At 38.2% G+C, this 13,064-nt stretch overlaps 16 non-coding genes and 32 pseudogenes across 16 annotated transcripts; all 48 read left to right on the top strand.

Moving 5' to 3' along the window:
* The first annotated feature begins 53 nt into the window (after nucleotides 1–53).
* LOC149581189 (5S ribosomal RNA) lies at nucleotides 54–156 on the top strand (annotated as a pseudogene).
* Nucleotides 157–278: 122 nt separating this feature from the next.
* Nucleotides 279–397, top strand: LOC149581188 (5S ribosomal RNA; annotated as a pseudogene).
* Nucleotides 398–534: 137 nt separating this feature from the next.
* LOC149581187 (5S ribosomal RNA) lies at nucleotides 535–653 on the top strand (annotated as a pseudogene).
* A 136-nt stretch (nucleotides 654–789) lies between these two features.
* LOC149581186 (5S ribosomal RNA) lies at nucleotides 790–908 on the top strand (annotated as a pseudogene).
* A 137-nt stretch (nucleotides 909–1,045) lies between these two features.
* LOC149581185 (5S ribosomal RNA) lies at nucleotides 1,046–1,164 on the top strand (annotated as a pseudogene).
* A 137-nt stretch (nucleotides 1,165–1,301) lies between these two features.
* Nucleotides 1,302–1,420, top strand: LOC149581184 (5S ribosomal RNA; annotated as a pseudogene).
* Nucleotides 1,421–1,557: 137 nt separating this feature from the next.
* LOC149581183 (5S ribosomal RNA) lies at nucleotides 1,558–1,660 on the top strand (annotated as a pseudogene).
* Nucleotides 1,661–1,782: 122 nt separating this feature from the next.
* On the top strand, nucleotides 1,783–1,901 carry LOC149581182 (5S ribosomal RNA). The gene has a single exon (XR_016381010.1). It is a non-coding gene; the product is annotated as a 5S ribosomal RNA (ribosomal RNA).
* Nucleotides 1,902–2,038: 137 nt separating this feature from the next.
* Nucleotides 2,039–2,157, top strand: LOC149581181 (5S ribosomal RNA). The gene has a single exon (XR_016380971.1). It is a non-coding gene; the product is annotated as a 5S ribosomal RNA (ribosomal RNA).
* A 136-nt stretch (nucleotides 2,158–2,293) lies between these two features.
* LOC149581180 (5S ribosomal RNA) lies at nucleotides 2,294–2,412 on the top strand (annotated as a pseudogene).
* Nucleotides 2,413–2,549: 137 nt separating this feature from the next.
* On the top strand, nucleotides 2,550–2,652 carry LOC149581179 (5S ribosomal RNA; annotated as a pseudogene).
* Nucleotides 2,653–2,774: 122 nt separating this feature from the next.
* Nucleotides 2,775–2,893, top strand: LOC149581178 (5S ribosomal RNA; annotated as a pseudogene).
* A 136-nt stretch (nucleotides 2,894–3,029) lies between these two features.
* On the top strand, nucleotides 3,030–3,148 carry LOC149581177 (5S ribosomal RNA; annotated as a pseudogene).
* A 137-nt stretch (nucleotides 3,149–3,285) lies between these two features.
* LOC149581176 (5S ribosomal RNA) lies at nucleotides 3,286–3,388 on the top strand (annotated as a pseudogene).
* A 122-nt stretch (nucleotides 3,389–3,510) lies between these two features.
* Nucleotides 3,511–3,629, top strand: LOC149581175 (5S ribosomal RNA; annotated as a pseudogene).
* Nucleotides 3,630–3,766: 137 nt separating this feature from the next.
* On the top strand, nucleotides 3,767–3,885 carry LOC149581174 (5S ribosomal RNA). Its single transcript, XR_016381043.1, has one exon. It is a non-coding gene; the product is annotated as a 5S ribosomal RNA (ribosomal RNA).
* A 133-nt stretch (nucleotides 3,886–4,018) lies between these two features.
* Nucleotides 4,019–4,137, top strand: LOC149581173 (5S ribosomal RNA). The gene has a single exon (XR_016380929.1). It is a non-coding gene; the product is annotated as a 5S ribosomal RNA (ribosomal RNA).
* Nucleotides 4,138–4,271: 134 nt separating this feature from the next.
* On the top strand, nucleotides 4,272–4,390 carry LOC149581172 (5S ribosomal RNA; annotated as a pseudogene).
* Nucleotides 4,391–4,527: 137 nt separating this feature from the next.
* LOC149581171 (5S ribosomal RNA) lies at nucleotides 4,528–4,646 on the top strand (annotated as a pseudogene).
* Nucleotides 4,647–5,832: 1,186 nt separating this feature from the next.
* LOC149581170 (5S ribosomal RNA) lies at nucleotides 5,833–5,951 on the top strand. Its single transcript, XR_016380928.1, has one exon. It is a non-coding gene; the product is annotated as a 5S ribosomal RNA (ribosomal RNA).
* Nucleotides 5,952–6,087: 136 nt separating this feature from the next.
* On the top strand, nucleotides 6,088–6,206 carry LOC149581169 (5S ribosomal RNA; annotated as a pseudogene).
* Nucleotides 6,207–6,343: 137 nt separating this feature from the next.
* Nucleotides 6,344–6,446, top strand: LOC149581168 (5S ribosomal RNA; annotated as a pseudogene).
* Nucleotides 6,447–6,568: 122 nt separating this feature from the next.
* On the top strand, nucleotides 6,569–6,687 carry LOC149581167 (5S ribosomal RNA; annotated as a pseudogene).
* A 137-nt stretch (nucleotides 6,688–6,824) lies between these two features.
* On the top strand, nucleotides 6,825–6,943 carry LOC149581166 (5S ribosomal RNA). Its single transcript, XR_016380838.1, has one exon. It is a non-coding gene; the product is annotated as a 5S ribosomal RNA (ribosomal RNA).
* A 132-nt stretch (nucleotides 6,944–7,075) lies between these two features.
* On the top strand, nucleotides 7,076–7,194 carry LOC149581165 (5S ribosomal RNA). The gene has a single exon (XR_016380927.1). It is a non-coding gene; the product is annotated as a 5S ribosomal RNA (ribosomal RNA).
* A 137-nt stretch (nucleotides 7,195–7,331) lies between these two features.
* LOC149581164 (5S ribosomal RNA) lies at nucleotides 7,332–7,450 on the top strand (annotated as a pseudogene).
* A 137-nt stretch (nucleotides 7,451–7,587) lies between these two features.
* Nucleotides 7,588–7,706, top strand: LOC149581163 (5S ribosomal RNA; annotated as a pseudogene).
* A 137-nt stretch (nucleotides 7,707–7,843) lies between these two features.
* Nucleotides 7,844–7,946, top strand: LOC149581162 (5S ribosomal RNA; annotated as a pseudogene).
* Nucleotides 7,947–8,068: 122 nt separating this feature from the next.
* Nucleotides 8,069–8,187, top strand: LOC149581161 (5S ribosomal RNA; annotated as a pseudogene).
* Nucleotides 8,188–8,324: 137 nt separating this feature from the next.
* Nucleotides 8,325–8,443, top strand: LOC149581160 (5S ribosomal RNA). The gene has a single exon (XR_016380837.1). It is a non-coding gene; the product is annotated as a 5S ribosomal RNA (ribosomal RNA).
* A 136-nt stretch (nucleotides 8,444–8,579) lies between these two features.
* On the top strand, nucleotides 8,580–8,698 carry LOC149581159 (5S ribosomal RNA). Its single transcript, XR_016381124.1, has one exon. It is a non-coding gene; the product is annotated as a 5S ribosomal RNA (ribosomal RNA).
* Nucleotides 8,699–8,830: 132 nt separating this feature from the next.
* On the top strand, nucleotides 8,831–8,949 carry LOC149581158 (5S ribosomal RNA). Its single transcript, XR_016380926.1, has one exon. It is a non-coding gene; the product is annotated as a 5S ribosomal RNA (ribosomal RNA).
* A 137-nt stretch (nucleotides 8,950–9,086) lies between these two features.
* LOC149581157 (5S ribosomal RNA) lies at nucleotides 9,087–9,205 on the top strand. The gene has a single exon (XR_016380836.1). It is a non-coding gene; the product is annotated as a 5S ribosomal RNA (ribosomal RNA).
* Nucleotides 9,206–9,341: 136 nt separating this feature from the next.
* On the top strand, nucleotides 9,342–9,460 carry LOC149581156 (5S ribosomal RNA; annotated as a pseudogene).
* A 137-nt stretch (nucleotides 9,461–9,597) lies between these two features.
* On the top strand, nucleotides 9,598–9,716 carry LOC149581155 (5S ribosomal RNA; annotated as a pseudogene).
* Nucleotides 9,717–9,853: 137 nt separating this feature from the next.
* LOC149581154 (5S ribosomal RNA) lies at nucleotides 9,854–9,956 on the top strand (annotated as a pseudogene).
* Nucleotides 9,957–10,078: 122 nt separating this feature from the next.
* Nucleotides 10,079–10,197, top strand: LOC149581153 (5S ribosomal RNA; annotated as a pseudogene).
* Nucleotides 10,198–10,334: 137 nt separating this feature from the next.
* Nucleotides 10,335–10,453, top strand: LOC149581152 (5S ribosomal RNA). The gene has a single exon (XR_016380835.1). It is a non-coding gene; the product is annotated as a 5S ribosomal RNA (ribosomal RNA).
* Nucleotides 10,454–10,589: 136 nt separating this feature from the next.
* On the top strand, nucleotides 10,590–10,708 carry LOC149581151 (5S ribosomal RNA). The gene has a single exon (XR_016381113.1). It is a non-coding gene; the product is annotated as a 5S ribosomal RNA (ribosomal RNA).
* Nucleotides 10,709–10,840: 132 nt separating this feature from the next.
* On the top strand, nucleotides 10,841–10,959 carry LOC149581150 (5S ribosomal RNA). The gene has a single exon (XR_016380925.1). It is a non-coding gene; the product is annotated as a 5S ribosomal RNA (ribosomal RNA).
* Nucleotides 10,960–11,096: 137 nt separating this feature from the next.
* Nucleotides 11,097–11,215, top strand: LOC149581149 (5S ribosomal RNA; annotated as a pseudogene).
* A 137-nt stretch (nucleotides 11,216–11,352) lies between these two features.
* LOC149581148 (5S ribosomal RNA) lies at nucleotides 11,353–11,455 on the top strand (annotated as a pseudogene).
* Nucleotides 11,456–11,577: 122 nt separating this feature from the next.
* Nucleotides 11,578–11,696, top strand: LOC149581147 (5S ribosomal RNA; annotated as a pseudogene).
* Nucleotides 11,697–11,832: 136 nt separating this feature from the next.
* LOC149581146 (5S ribosomal RNA) lies at nucleotides 11,833–11,951 on the top strand (annotated as a pseudogene).
* A 137-nt stretch (nucleotides 11,952–12,088) lies between these two features.
* LOC149581145 (5S ribosomal RNA) lies at nucleotides 12,089–12,191 on the top strand (annotated as a pseudogene).
* Nucleotides 12,192–12,313: 122 nt separating this feature from the next.
* On the top strand, nucleotides 12,314–12,432 carry LOC149581144 (5S ribosomal RNA; annotated as a pseudogene).
* A 137-nt stretch (nucleotides 12,433–12,569) lies between these two features.
* LOC149581143 (5S ribosomal RNA) lies at nucleotides 12,570–12,688 on the top strand. The gene has a single exon (XR_016381082.1). It is a non-coding gene; the product is annotated as a 5S ribosomal RNA (ribosomal RNA).
* A 137-nt stretch (nucleotides 12,689–12,825) lies between these two features.
* LOC149581142 (5S ribosomal RNA) lies at nucleotides 12,826–12,944 on the top strand. Its single transcript, XR_016381042.1, has one exon. It is a non-coding gene; the product is annotated as a 5S ribosomal RNA (ribosomal RNA).
* Nucleotides 12,945–13,064: the final 120 nt, after the last annotated feature.

Below are 13,064 nucleotides of genomic sequence, written 5' to 3'. Positions count from 1 at the left end.
GATGGTTAATTTGTCTCACTTAATTTAAATTCGAATTATTAAATAGCACTCTCGGCAACGGCCATATCACGCGGAAAACACCGGTTCTCGTCCGATCACCGAAGTTAAGCAGCGTCGAGCGCAGTCAGTACTTGGAAACTTTGCGTGCCGTTGGCTTTTTCACTTTTATTTCCTCTTTTAAATTCCATGAGATATGAAAAAAGCAAACATATCTTCTTTTTATTATTGATTTATAAAGATGAAGGTTTATTAATTTCGAATTATTAAACAGCACTCTCGGCAACGGCCATATCACTCTGAAAACACCGGTTCTCGTCCGATCACCGAAGTTAAGCAGCGTCGAGCGCAGTCAGTACTTGGGAGGGAGACCGCTTAGGAACACTGCGTGCCGTTGGATTTTTCACTTTTTTTTCCTCTTTTAAATTCCTATAGATATGAAAAAAGCCAACATATTTTCTTTTTGTTATTGTATTAAAAAGATGAAGGTAAATTTGTCTCACTTAATTTAAATTCGAATTATTAAATAGCACTCTCGGCAACGGCCATATCACGCTGAAAACACCGGTTCTCGTCCGATCACCGAAGTTAAGCAGCGTCGAGCGCAGTCAGTACTTATGAGGGAGACCACTTAGGAACACTGCGTGCCTTTGGCTTTTTCACTTTTTTTCCTCTTTTAAATTCCAATAGATATGAAAAAGGCAAACATATTTTCTTTTTGTTATTGTTTTAAAAAGATGAAGGTCAATTTGTCTCACTTAATTTAAATTCGAATTATTATCTGGCACTCTCGGCAACGGCCATATCACGCTGAAAACACCGGTTCTCGTCGGATCACCGAAATTAAGCAGCGTCGAGCGCAGTCAATACTTGGGAGGGAGACCACTTAGGAACACTGCGTGCCGTTGGCTTTTTCACTTTTTTTTCCTCTTTTAAATTCCAATAGATATGAAAAAAGCCAACATATTTTCTTTTTGTTATTGTTTTAAAAAGATGATGGTTAATTTGTCTCACTTAATTTAAATTCGAATTAATATCTAGCACGCTCGGCAACGGCCATATCACGCTGAAAACACCGGTTCTCGTCGGATCACCGAAGTTAAGCAGCGTCGAGCGCAGTCAGTACTTGGGAGGGAGACCACTTAGGAACGCTAAGTACCGTTGGCTTTTTCACTTTTTTTTCCTCTTTTAAATTCCAATAGATATGAAAAAAGCCAACATATTTTCTTTTTGTTATTGTTTTAAGAAGATGAATATTAATTTGTCTCACTTAATTTAAATTCGAATTATTAAATAGCACTCTCGGCAACGGCCATATCACGCTGAAAACACCAGATCTCGTCAGATCACCGAAGTTAAGCATCGGCGAGCGCAGTCAGTACTTGGGAGGGAGACCACTTAGAAACACTGCGTGCCGTTGGCTTTTTCACTTTTATTTCCTCTTTTAAATTCCACTAGATATGAAAAAAGCAAACATATTTTCTTTTTGTTATTGTTTTAAAAAGATGATGGTTAATTTGTCTCACTTAATTTAAATTCGAATTATTAAATAGCACTCTCGGCAACGGCCATATCACGCGGAAAACACCGGTTCTCGTCCGATCACCGAAGTTAAGCAGCGTCGAGCGCAGTCAGTACTTGGAAACTTTGCGTGCCGTTGGCTTTTTCACTTTTATTTCCTCTTTTAAATTTCATGAGATATGAAAAAAGCAAACATATCTTCTTTTTATTATTGATTTATAAAGATGAAGGTTTATTAATTTCGAATTATTAAATAGCACTCTCGGCAACGGCCATATCACGCTGAAAACACCGGTTCTCGTCCGATCACCGAAGTTAAGCAGCGTCGAGCGCAGTCAGTACTTGGGAGGGAGACCACTTAGGAACACTGCGTGCCGTTGGATTTTTCACTTTTTTTTCCTCTTTTAAATTCCTATAGATATGAAAAAAGCCAACATATTTTCTTTTTGTTATTGTATTAAAAAGATGAAGGTAAATTTGTCTCACTTAATTTAAATTCGAATTATTAAATAGCACTCTCGGCAACGGCCATATCACGCTGAAAACACCGGTTCTCGTCCGATCACCGAAGTTAAGCAGCGTCGAGCGCAGTCAGTACTTATGAGGGAGACCACTTAGGAACACTGCGTGCCGTTGGCTTTTTCACTTTTTTTCCTCTTTTAAATTCCAATAGATATGAAAAAGGCAAACATATTTTCTTTTTGTTATTGTTTTAAAAAGATGAAGGTCAATTTGTCTCACTTAATTTAAATTCGAATTATTATCTGGCACTCTCGGCAACGGCCATATCACGCTGAAAACACCGGTTCTCGTCGGATCACCGAAATTAAGCAGCGTCGAGCGCAGTCAGTACTTGGGAGGGAGACCACTTAGGAACACTGCGTGCCGTTGGCTTTTTCACTTTTTTTTCCTCTTTTAAATTCCAATAGATATGAAAAAAGCCAACATATTTTCTTTTTGTTATTGTTTTAAAAAGATGATGGTTAATTTGTCTCACTTAATTTAAATTCGAATTATTATCTAGCACTCTCGGCAACGGCCATATCACGCTGAAAACACCGGTTCTCGTCCGATCACCGAAGTTAAGCAGCGTCGAGCGCAGTCAGTACTTGGAAACTTTGCGTGCCATTGGCTTTTTCACTTTTATTTCCTCTTTTAAATTCCATGAGATATGAAAAAAGCAAACATATCTTCCTTTTCTTATTGATTTATAAAGATGAAGGTTAATTAAATTCAAATTATTAAATAGCACTTTCGGCAACGGCCATATCACGCTAAAAACACCGGTTCTCGTCCGATCAACGAAGTTAAGCAGCGTCGAGCGCAGTCAGTACTTGGGAGGGAGACCACGTAGGAACACTGCGTGCCGTTGGCTTTTTCACTTTTTTTTCCTCTTTTAAATTCCAATAGATATGAAAAAAGCAAACATATTTTCTTTTTGTTATTGTTTAAAAAGATGATGGTTAATTTGTCTCACTTAATTTAAATTCGAATTATTATCTAGCACTCTCGGCAACGGCCATATCACGCTGAAAACACCGGTTCTCGTCCGATCACCGAAGTTAAGCAGCGTCGAGCGCAGTCAGTACTTGGGAGGGAGACCACTTAGGAACATTGCGTGCAGTTTGCTTTTTCACTTTTTTTTCCTCTTTTAAATTCCTATTGATATGAAAAAAGCAAACATATTTTCTTTTTGTTATTGTTTTAAAAAGATAAAGGTCAATTTGTCTCACTTAATTTAAATTCGAATTATTATCTGGCACTCTCGGCAACGGCCATATCACGCTGAAAACACCGGTTCTCGTCCGATCACCGAAGTTAAGCAGCGTCGAGCGCAGTCAGTACTTGGAAACTTTGAGTGCCGTTGGCTTTTTCACTTTTATTTCCTCTTTTAAATTCCATGAGATATGAAAAAAGCAAACATATCTTCTTTTTCTTATTGATTTATAAAGATAAAGGTTAATTAAATTCAAATTATTAAATAGCACTTTCGGCAACGGCCATATCACGCTAAAAACACCGGTTCTCGTCCGATCACAGAAGTTAAGCAGCGTCGAGCGCAGTCAGTACTTGGGAGGGAGACCACTTAGGAACACTGCGTGCCGTTTGCTTTTTAACTTTTTTTTCCTCTTTTAAATTCCTATAGATATGAAAAAAGCAAACATATTTTCTTTTTGTTATTGTTTTAAAAAGATGAAGGTTAATTTGTCTCACTTAATTTAAATTCGAATTATTATCTAGCACTCTCCGCAACGGCCATATCACGCTGAAAACACCGGTTCTCGTCCGATCACCGAAGTTAAGCAGCGTCGAGCGCAGTCAGTACTTGGGAGGGAGACCACTTAGGAACACTGCGTGCCGTTGGCTTTTTCACTTTTTTTCCTCTTTTAAATTCCAATAGATATGAAAAAAGCAAACATATTTTCTTTTTTTTATTGTTTTAAAAAGATGGTTAATTTGTCTCACTTAATTTAAATTCGAATTATTAAATAGCACTCTCGGCAACGGCCATATCACGCTGAAAACACCGGTTCTCGTCCGATCACCGAAGTTAAGCAGCGTCGAGCGCAGTCAGTACTTGGGAGGGAGACCACTTACGAACACTGCGTGCCGTTGGCTTTTTCACTTTTTTTTCCTCTTTTAAATTCCAATAGATATGAAAAAAGCCAACATATTTTCTTTTTGTTATTGTTTTAAAAAGATGGTTAATTTGTCTCACTTAATTTAAATTCGAATTATTATCTAGCACTCTCGGCAACGGCCATATCACGCTGAAAACACCGGTTCTCGTCGGATCACCGAAGTTAAGCAGCGTCGAGCGCAGTCAGTACTTGGGAGGGAGACCACTTAGGAACGCTAAGTGCCGTTGGCTTTTTCACTTTTTTTTCCTCTTTTAAATTCCAATAGATATGAAAAAAGCCAACATATTTTCTTTTTGTTATTGTTTTAAGAAGATGAATATTAATTTGTCTCACTTAATTTAAATTCGAATTATTAAATAGCACTCTCGGCAACGGCCATATCACGCTGAAAACACCAGATCTCGTCCGATCACCGAAGTTAAGCAGCGTCGAGCGCAGTCAGTACTTGGGAGGGAGACCACTTTGGAACACTGCGTGCCGTTGGCTTTTTCACTTTTTTTCCTCTTTTAAATTCCAATAGATATGAAAAAAGCAAACATATTTTCTTTTTTTACCTCTCCGTGTGACGTAGTCCAGGAGAGGTTCTGTAACGGCTGTGTCTGTGTGTCTGTCTGTGTGTGTGTCTGTCTGTCTGTTGTTACACCCACGTGACCGCGTTCGCAGTTTGCGTATCGGAGCAAACGTGTTCGCCATTTCCGAACTGCTTTCACAGTCACGGAAATGGCTCCTCTACTTGAGTTCTCACACCACCATCTTCTGGTCTTTGTCCATCCCACACGGACACCAGTCTGTTCTTACTGGCTTCTAATCACCACCATTTTCTGTTCTTTGTCAATCCCACATTGACACCAGTCTGCACTTACACTGGCTTCTAACACCACCATCCACTGGTCTTCCGTCTATTCCACATAGACACCAATCTGTATCATTGGCTTCTACTCCATTATCATCGTTTGGTTTTAGGATATACGCGGCGATCAGCTAGGGTTACGAGAAACGTCTAGCCTCTCTAAGGTGGGATCGCCACCAAAGGTTTTCGCAATTGCGCTTTTTCCTTACTATTATAATGGAAACGAATCGTATATATACCCCAAATTTGAAAAAAGCGGGCAAGAGGGGTACCCTTCACTTTAAACGTCAATATTAGCAAAGTTTGAGAAGATAATAGGTATAAGTTTATTTTAAACGATTTAACTATTATTTATGTTAATTATTGAAGATTAAAATAATTAAAAATAATTATATTTATTTAAATATTAAAGATAAACCTCTCGTGCAAAGAGAGAGATTATCATTGCCTCCTATATCTACCAAGTCCCGTGCATGCGATATATTTCCTTCATTGCCTCCTATATCTATCAAGGCCCGTGCATTGTGATATATTTCATTCATTGCCTCCTATATCTATCAAGGCCCGTGCATTGTGATATATTTCATTCATTGCCTCCTATATCTATCAAGGCCCGTGCATTGCGATATATTTTTCAAAACAACAACAAAAATGGGAAACCCCAACTCAGAAACATAATAACGTTTTCATTGGATACTTAAATTTATATAATCTTCTTGACACGGAGAGGTAATATTTTGGTTTTCCCAACTTGTTATTGTTTTAAAAAGATGGTTAATTTGTCTCACTTAATTTAAATTCGAATTATTAAATAGCACTCTCGGCAACGGCCATATCACGCTGAAAACACCGGTTCTCGTCCGATCACCGAAGTTAAGCAGCGTCGAGCGCAGTCAGTACTTGGGAGGGAGACCACTTACGAACACTGCGTGCCGTTGGCTTTTTCACTTTTTTTCCTCTTTTAAATTCCAATAGATATGAAAAAAACCAACATATTTTCTTTTTGTTATTGTTTTAAAAAGATGAAGGTTAATTTGTCTCACTTAATTTAAATTCGAATTATTATCTAGCACTCTCGGCAACGGCCATATCACGCTGAAAACACCGGTTCTCGTCGGATCACCGAAGTTAAGCAGCGTCGAGCGCAGTCAGTACTTGGGAGGGAGACCACTTAGGAACGCTAAGTGCCGTTGGCTTTTTCACTTTTTTTTCCTCTTTTAAATTCCACTAGAAATGAAAAAAGCAAACATATTTTCTTTTTGTTATTGTTTTAAAAAGATGATGGTTAATTTGTCTCACTTAATTTAAATTCGAATTATTAAATAGCACTCTCGGCAACGGCCATATCACGCTGAAAACACCGGTTCTCGTCCGATCACCGAAGTTAAGCAGCGTCGAGCGCAGTCAATACTTGGAAACTTTGCGTGCCGTTGGCTTTTTCACTTTTATTTCCTCTTTTAAATTCCACGAGATATGAAAAAAGCAAACATATCTTCTTTTTATTATTGATTTATAAAGATGAAGGTTTATTAATTTCGAATTATTAAATAGCACTCTCGGCAACGGCAATATCACGCTGAAAACACCGGTTCTCGTCCGATCACCGAAGTTAAGCAGCGTCGAGCGCAGTCAGTACTTGGGAGGGAGACCACTTAGGAACACTGCGTGCCGTTGGATTTTTCACTTTTTTTTCCTCTTTTAAATTCCAATAGATATGAAAAAAGCCAACATATTTTCTTTTTGTTATTGTTTTAAAAAGATGAAGGTAAATTTGTCTCACTTAATTTAAATTCGAATTATTAAATAGCACTCTCGGCAACGGCCATATCACGCTGAAAACACCGGTTCTCGTCCGATCACCGAAGTTAAGCAGCGTCGAGCGCAGTCAGTACTTGGGAGGGAGACCACTTAGGAACACTGCGTGCTGTTGGCTTTTTCACTTTTTTTCCTCTTTTAAATTCCAATAGATATGAAAAAAGCAAACATATTTTCTTTTTTTATTGTTTTAAAAAGATGGTTAATTTGTCTCACTTAATTTAAATTCGAATTATTAAATAGCACTCTCGGCAACGGCCATATCACGCTGAAAACACCGGTTCTCGTCCGATCACCGAAGTTAAGCAGCGTCGAGCGCAGTCAGTACTTGGGAGGGAGACCACTTACGAACACTGCGTGCCGTTGGCTTTTTCACTTTTTTTTCCTCTTTTAAATTCCAATAGATATGAAAAAAGCCAACATATTTTCTTTTTGTTATTGTTTTAAAAAGATGAAGGTTAATTTGTCTCACTTAATTTAAATTCGAATTATTATCTAGCACTCTCGGCAACGGCCATATCACGCTGAAAACACCGGTTCTCGTCGGATCACCGAAGTTAAGCAGCGTCGAGCGCAGTCAGTACTTGGGAGGGAGACCACTTAGGAACGCTAAGTGCCGTTGGCTTTTTCACTTTTTTTTCCTCTTTTAAATTCCAAAAGATATGAAAAAAGCCAACATATTTTCTTTTTGTTATTGTTTTAAGAAGATGAATATTAATTTGTCTCACTTAATTTAAATTCGAATTATTAAATAGCACTCTCGGCAACGGCCATATCACGGTGAAAACACCAGATCTCGTCCGATCACCGAAGTTAAGCAGCGGCGAGCGCAGTCAGTACTTGGGAGGGAGACCACTTATAAACACTGCGTGCCGTTGGCTTTTTCACTTTTTTTTCCTCTTTTAAATTCCACTAGAAATGAAAAAAGCAAACATATTTTCTTTTTGTTATTGTTTTAAAAAGATGATGGTTAATTTGTCCCACTTAATTTAAATTCGAATTATTAAATAGCACTCTCGGCAACGGCCATATCACGCTGAAAACACCGGTTCTCGTCCGATCACCGAAGTTAAGCAGCGTCGAGCGCAGTCAGTACTTGGAAACTTTGCGTGCCGTTGGCTTTTTCACTTTTATTTCCTCTTTTAAATTCCACGAGATATGAAAAAAGCAAACATATCTTCTTTTTATTATTGATTTATAAAGATGAAGGTTTATTAATTTCGAATTATTAAATAGCACTCTCGGCAACGGCAATATCACGCTGAAAACACCGGTTCTCGTCCGATCACCGAAGTTAAGCAGCGTCGAGCGCAGTCAGTACTTGGGAGGGAGACCACTTAGGAACACTGCGTGCCGTTGGATTTTTCACTTTTTTTTCCTCTTTTAAATTCCAATAGATATGAAAAAAGCCAACATATTTTCTTTTTGTTATTGTTTTAAAAAGATGAAGGTAAATTTGTCTCACTTAATTTAAATTCGAATTATTAAATAGCACTCTCGGCAACGGCCATATCACGCTGAAAACACCGGTTCTCGTCCGATCACCGAAGTTAAGCAGCGTCGAGCGCAGTCAGTACTTGGGAGGGAGACCACTTAGGAACACTGCGTGCTGTTGGCTTTTTCACTTTTTTTCCTCTTTTAAATTCCAATAGATATGAAAAAAGCAAACATATTTTCTTTTTGTTATTGTTTTAAAAAGATGAAGGTTAATTTGTCTCACTTAATTTAAATTCGAATTATTAAATAGCACTCTCGGCAACGGCCATATCACGCTGAAAACACCGGTTCTCGTCCGATCACCGAAGTTAAGCAGCGTCGAGCGCAGTCAGTACTTGGGAGGGAGACCACTTAGGAACACTGCGTGCCGTTGGCTTTTTCACTTTTTTTCCTCTTTTAAATTCCAATAGATATGAAAAAAGCAAACATATTTTCTTTTTTTATTGTTTTAAAAAGATGGTTAATTTGTCTCACTTAATTTAAATTCGAATTATTAAATAGCACTCTCGGCAACGGCCATATCACGCTGAAAACACCGGTTCTCGTCCGATCACCGAAGTTAAGCAGCGTCGAGCGCAGTCAGTACTTGGGAGGGAGACCACTTACGAACACTGCGTGCCGTTGGCTTTTTCACTTTTTTTTCCTCTTTTAAATTCCAATAGATATGAAAAAAGCCAACATATTTTCTTTTTGTTATTGTTTTAAAAAGATGAAGGTAAATTTGTCTCACTTAATTTAAATTCGAATTATTAAATAGCACTCTCGGCAACGGCCATATCACGCTGAAAACACCGGTTCTCGTCCGATCACCGAAGTTAAGCAGCGTCGAGCGCAGTCAGTACTTGGGAGGGAGACCACTTAGGAACACTGCGTGCTGTTGGCTTTTTCACTTTTTTTCCTCTTTTAAATTCCAATAGATATGAAAAAAGCAAACATATTTTCTTTTTGTTATTGTTTTAAAAAGATGAAGGTTAATTTGTCTCACTTAATTTAAATTCGAATTATTATCTAGCACTCTCGGCAACGGCCATATCACGCTGAAAACACCGGTTCTCGTCGGATCACCGAAGTTAAGCAGCGTCGAGCGCAGTCAGTACTTGGGAGGGAGACCACTTAGGAACGCTAAGTGCCGTTGGCTTTTTCACTTTTTTTTCCTCTTTTAAATTCCAAAAGATATGAAAAAAGCCAACATATTTTCTTTTTGTTATTGTTTTAAGAAGATGAATATTAATTTGTCTCACTTAATTTAAATTCGAATTATTAAATAGCACTCTCGGCAACGGCCATATCACGGTGAAAACACCAGATCTCGTCCGATCACCGAAGTTAAGCAGCGGCGAGCGCAGTCAGTACTTGGGAGGGAGACCACTTATAAACACTGCGTGCCGTTGGCTTTTTCACTTTTTTTTCCTCTTTTAAATTCCACTAGAAATGAAAAAAGCAAACATATTTTCTTTTTGTTATTGTTTTAAAAAGATGATGGTTAATTTGTCCCACTTAATTTAAATTCGAATTATTAAATAGCACTCTCGGCAACGGCCATATCACGCTGAAAACACCGGTTCTCGTCCGATCACCGAAGTTAAGCAGCGTCGAGCGCAGTCAGTACTTGGAAACTTTGCGTGCCGTTGGCTTTTTCACTTTTATTTCCTCTTTTAAATTCCACGAGATATGAAAAAAGCAAACATATCTTCTTTTTATTATTGATTTATAAAGATGAAGGTTTATTAATTTCGAATTATTAAATAGCACTCTCGGCAACGGCAATATCACGCTGAAAACACCGGTTCTCGTCCGATCACCGAAGTTAAGCAGCGTCGAGCGCAGTCAGTACTTGGGAGGGAGACCACTTAGGAACACTGCGTGCCGTTGGATTTTTCACTTTTTTTTCCTCTTTTAAATTCCAATAGATATGAAAAAAGCCAACATATTTTCTTTTTGTTATTGTTTTAAAAAGATGAAGGTAAATTTGTCTCACTTAATTTAAATTCGAATTATTAAATAGCACTCTCGGCAACGGCCATATCACGCTGAAAACACCGGTTCTCGTCCGATCACCGAAGTTAAGCAGCGTCGAGCGCAGTCAGTACTTGGGAGGGAGACCACTTAGGAACACTGCGTGCTGTTGGCTTTTTCACTTTTTTTCCTCTTTTAAATTCCAATAGATATGAAAAAAGCAAACATATTTTCTTTTTGTTATTGTTTTAAAAAGATGAAGGTTAATTTGTCTCACTTAATTTAAATTCGAATTATTAAATAGCACTCTCGGCAACGGCCATATCACGCTGAAAACACCGGTTCTCGTCCGATCACCGAAGTTAAGCAGCGTCGAGCGCAGTCAGTACTTGGGAGGGAGACCACTTAGGAACACTGCGTGCCGTTGGCTTTTTCACTTTTTTTCCTCTTTTAAATTCCAATAGATATGAAAAAAGCAAACATATTTTCTTTTTTTATTGTTTTAAAAAGATGGTTAATTTGTCTCACTTAATTTAAATTCGAATTATTAAATAGCACTCTCGGCAACGGCCATATCACGCTGAAAACACCGGTTCTCGTCCGATCACCGAAGTTAAGCAGCGTCGAGCGCAGTCAGTACTTGGGAGGGAGACCACTTACGAACACTGCGTGCCGTTGGCTTTTTCACTTTTTTTTCCTCTTTTAAATTCCAATAGATATGAAAAAAGCCAACATATTTTCTTTTTGTTATTGTTTTAAAAAGATGAAGGTTAATTTGTCTCACTTAATTTAAATTCGAATTATTATCTAGCACTCTCGGCAACGGCCATATCACGCTGAAAACACCGGTTCTCGTCGGATCACCGAAGTTAAGCAGCGTCGAGCGCAGTCAGTACTTGGGAGGGAGACCACTTAGGAACGCTAAGTGCCGTTGGCTTTTTCACTTTTTTTTCCTCTTTTAAATTCCAATAGATATGAAAAAAGCCAACATATTTTCTTTTTGTTATTGTTTTAAAAAGATGATGGTTAATTTGTCTCACTTAATTTAAATTCGAATTATTATCTAGCACTCTCGGCAACGGCCATATCACGCTGAAAACACCGGTTCTCGTCCGATCACCGAAGTTAAGCAGCGTCGAGCGCAGTCAGTACTTGGAAACTTTGCGTGCCATTGGCTTTTTCACTTTTATTTCCTCTTTTAAATTCCATGAGATATGAAAAAAGCAAACATATCTTCCTTTTCTTATTGATTTATAAAGATGAAGGTTAATTAAATTCAAATTATTAAATAGCACTTTCGGCAACGGCCATATCACGCTAAAAACACCGGTTCTCGTCCGATCAACGAAGTTAAGCAGCGTCGAGCGCAGTCAGTACTTGGGAGGGAGACCACGTAGGAACACTGCGTGCCGTTGGCTTTTTCACTTTTTTTTCCTCTTTTAAATTCCAATAGATATGAAAAAAGCAAACATATTTTCTTTTTGTTATTGTTTAAAAAGATGATGGTTAATTTGTCTCACTTAATTTAAATTCGAATTATTATCTAGCACTCTCGGCAACGGCCATATCACGCTGAAAACACCGGTTCTCGTCCGATCACCGAAGTTAAGCAGCGTCGAGCGCAGTCAGTACTTGGGAGGGAGACCACTTAGGAACATTGCGTGCAGTTTGCTTTTTCACTTTTTTTTCCTCTTTTAAATTCCTATTGATATGAAAAAAGCAAACATATTTTCTTTTTGTTATTGTTTTAAAAAGATAAAGGTCAATTTGTCTCACTTAATTTAAATTCGAATTATTATCTGGCACTCTCGGCAACGGCCATATCACGCTGAAAACACCGGTTCTCGTCCGATCACCGAAGTTAAGCAGCGTCGAGCGCAGTCAGTACTTGGAAACTTTGAGTGCCGTTGGCTTTTTCACTTTTATTTCCTCTTTTAAATTCCATGAGATATGAAAAAAGCAAACATATCTTCTTTTTCTTATTGATTTATAAAGATAAAGGTTAATTAAATTCAAATTATTAAATAGCACTTTCGGCAACGGCCATATCACGCTAAAAACACCGGTTCTCGTCCGATCACAGAAGTTAAGCAGCGTCGAGCGCAGTCAGTACTTGGGAGGGAGACCACTTAGGAACACTGCGTGCCGTTGGCTTTTTCACTTTTTTTTCCTGTTTTAAATTCCAATAGATATGAAAAAAGCCAACATATTTTCTTTTTGTTATTGTTTTAAAAAGATGATGGTTAATTTGTCTCACTTAATTTAAATTCGAATTATTATCTAGCACTCTCGGCAACGGCCATATCACGCTGAAAACACCGGTTCTCGTCCGATCACCGAAGTTAAGCAGCGTCGAGCGCAGTCAGTACTTGGGAGGGAGACCACTTAGGAACACTGCGTGCCGTTTGCTTTTTAACTATTTTTTCCTCTTTTAAATTCCTATAGATATGAAAAAAGCAAACATATTTTCTTTTTGTTATTGTTTTAAAAAGATGAAGGTTAATTTGTCTCACTTAATTTAAATTCGAATTATTATCTAGCACTCTCCGCAACGGCCATATCACGCTGAAAACACCGGTTCTCGTCCGATCACCGAAGTTAAGCAGCGTCGAGCGCAGTCAGTACTTGGGAGGGAGACCACTTAGGAACACTGCGTGCCGTTGGCTTTTTCACTTTTTTTCCTCTTTTAAATTCCAATAGATATGAAAAAAGCAAACATATTTTCTTTTTTTTATTGTTTTAAAAAGATGGTTAATTTGTCTCACTTAATTTAAATTCGAATTATT

This window comes from Phalangium opilio, unplaced genomic scaffold (genome assembly GCF_054372755.1).
Source record: "Phalangium opilio isolate 3A_F unplaced genomic scaffold, DU_Popi_V2 ptg007730c_1, whole genome shotgun sequence".
Classification (NCBI taxonomy): domain Eukaryota; kingdom Metazoa; phylum Arthropoda; class Arachnida; order Opiliones; family Phalangiidae; genus Phalangium; species Phalangium opilio.
This window is presented reverse-complemented; position numbering and strand designations above follow the sequence as displayed.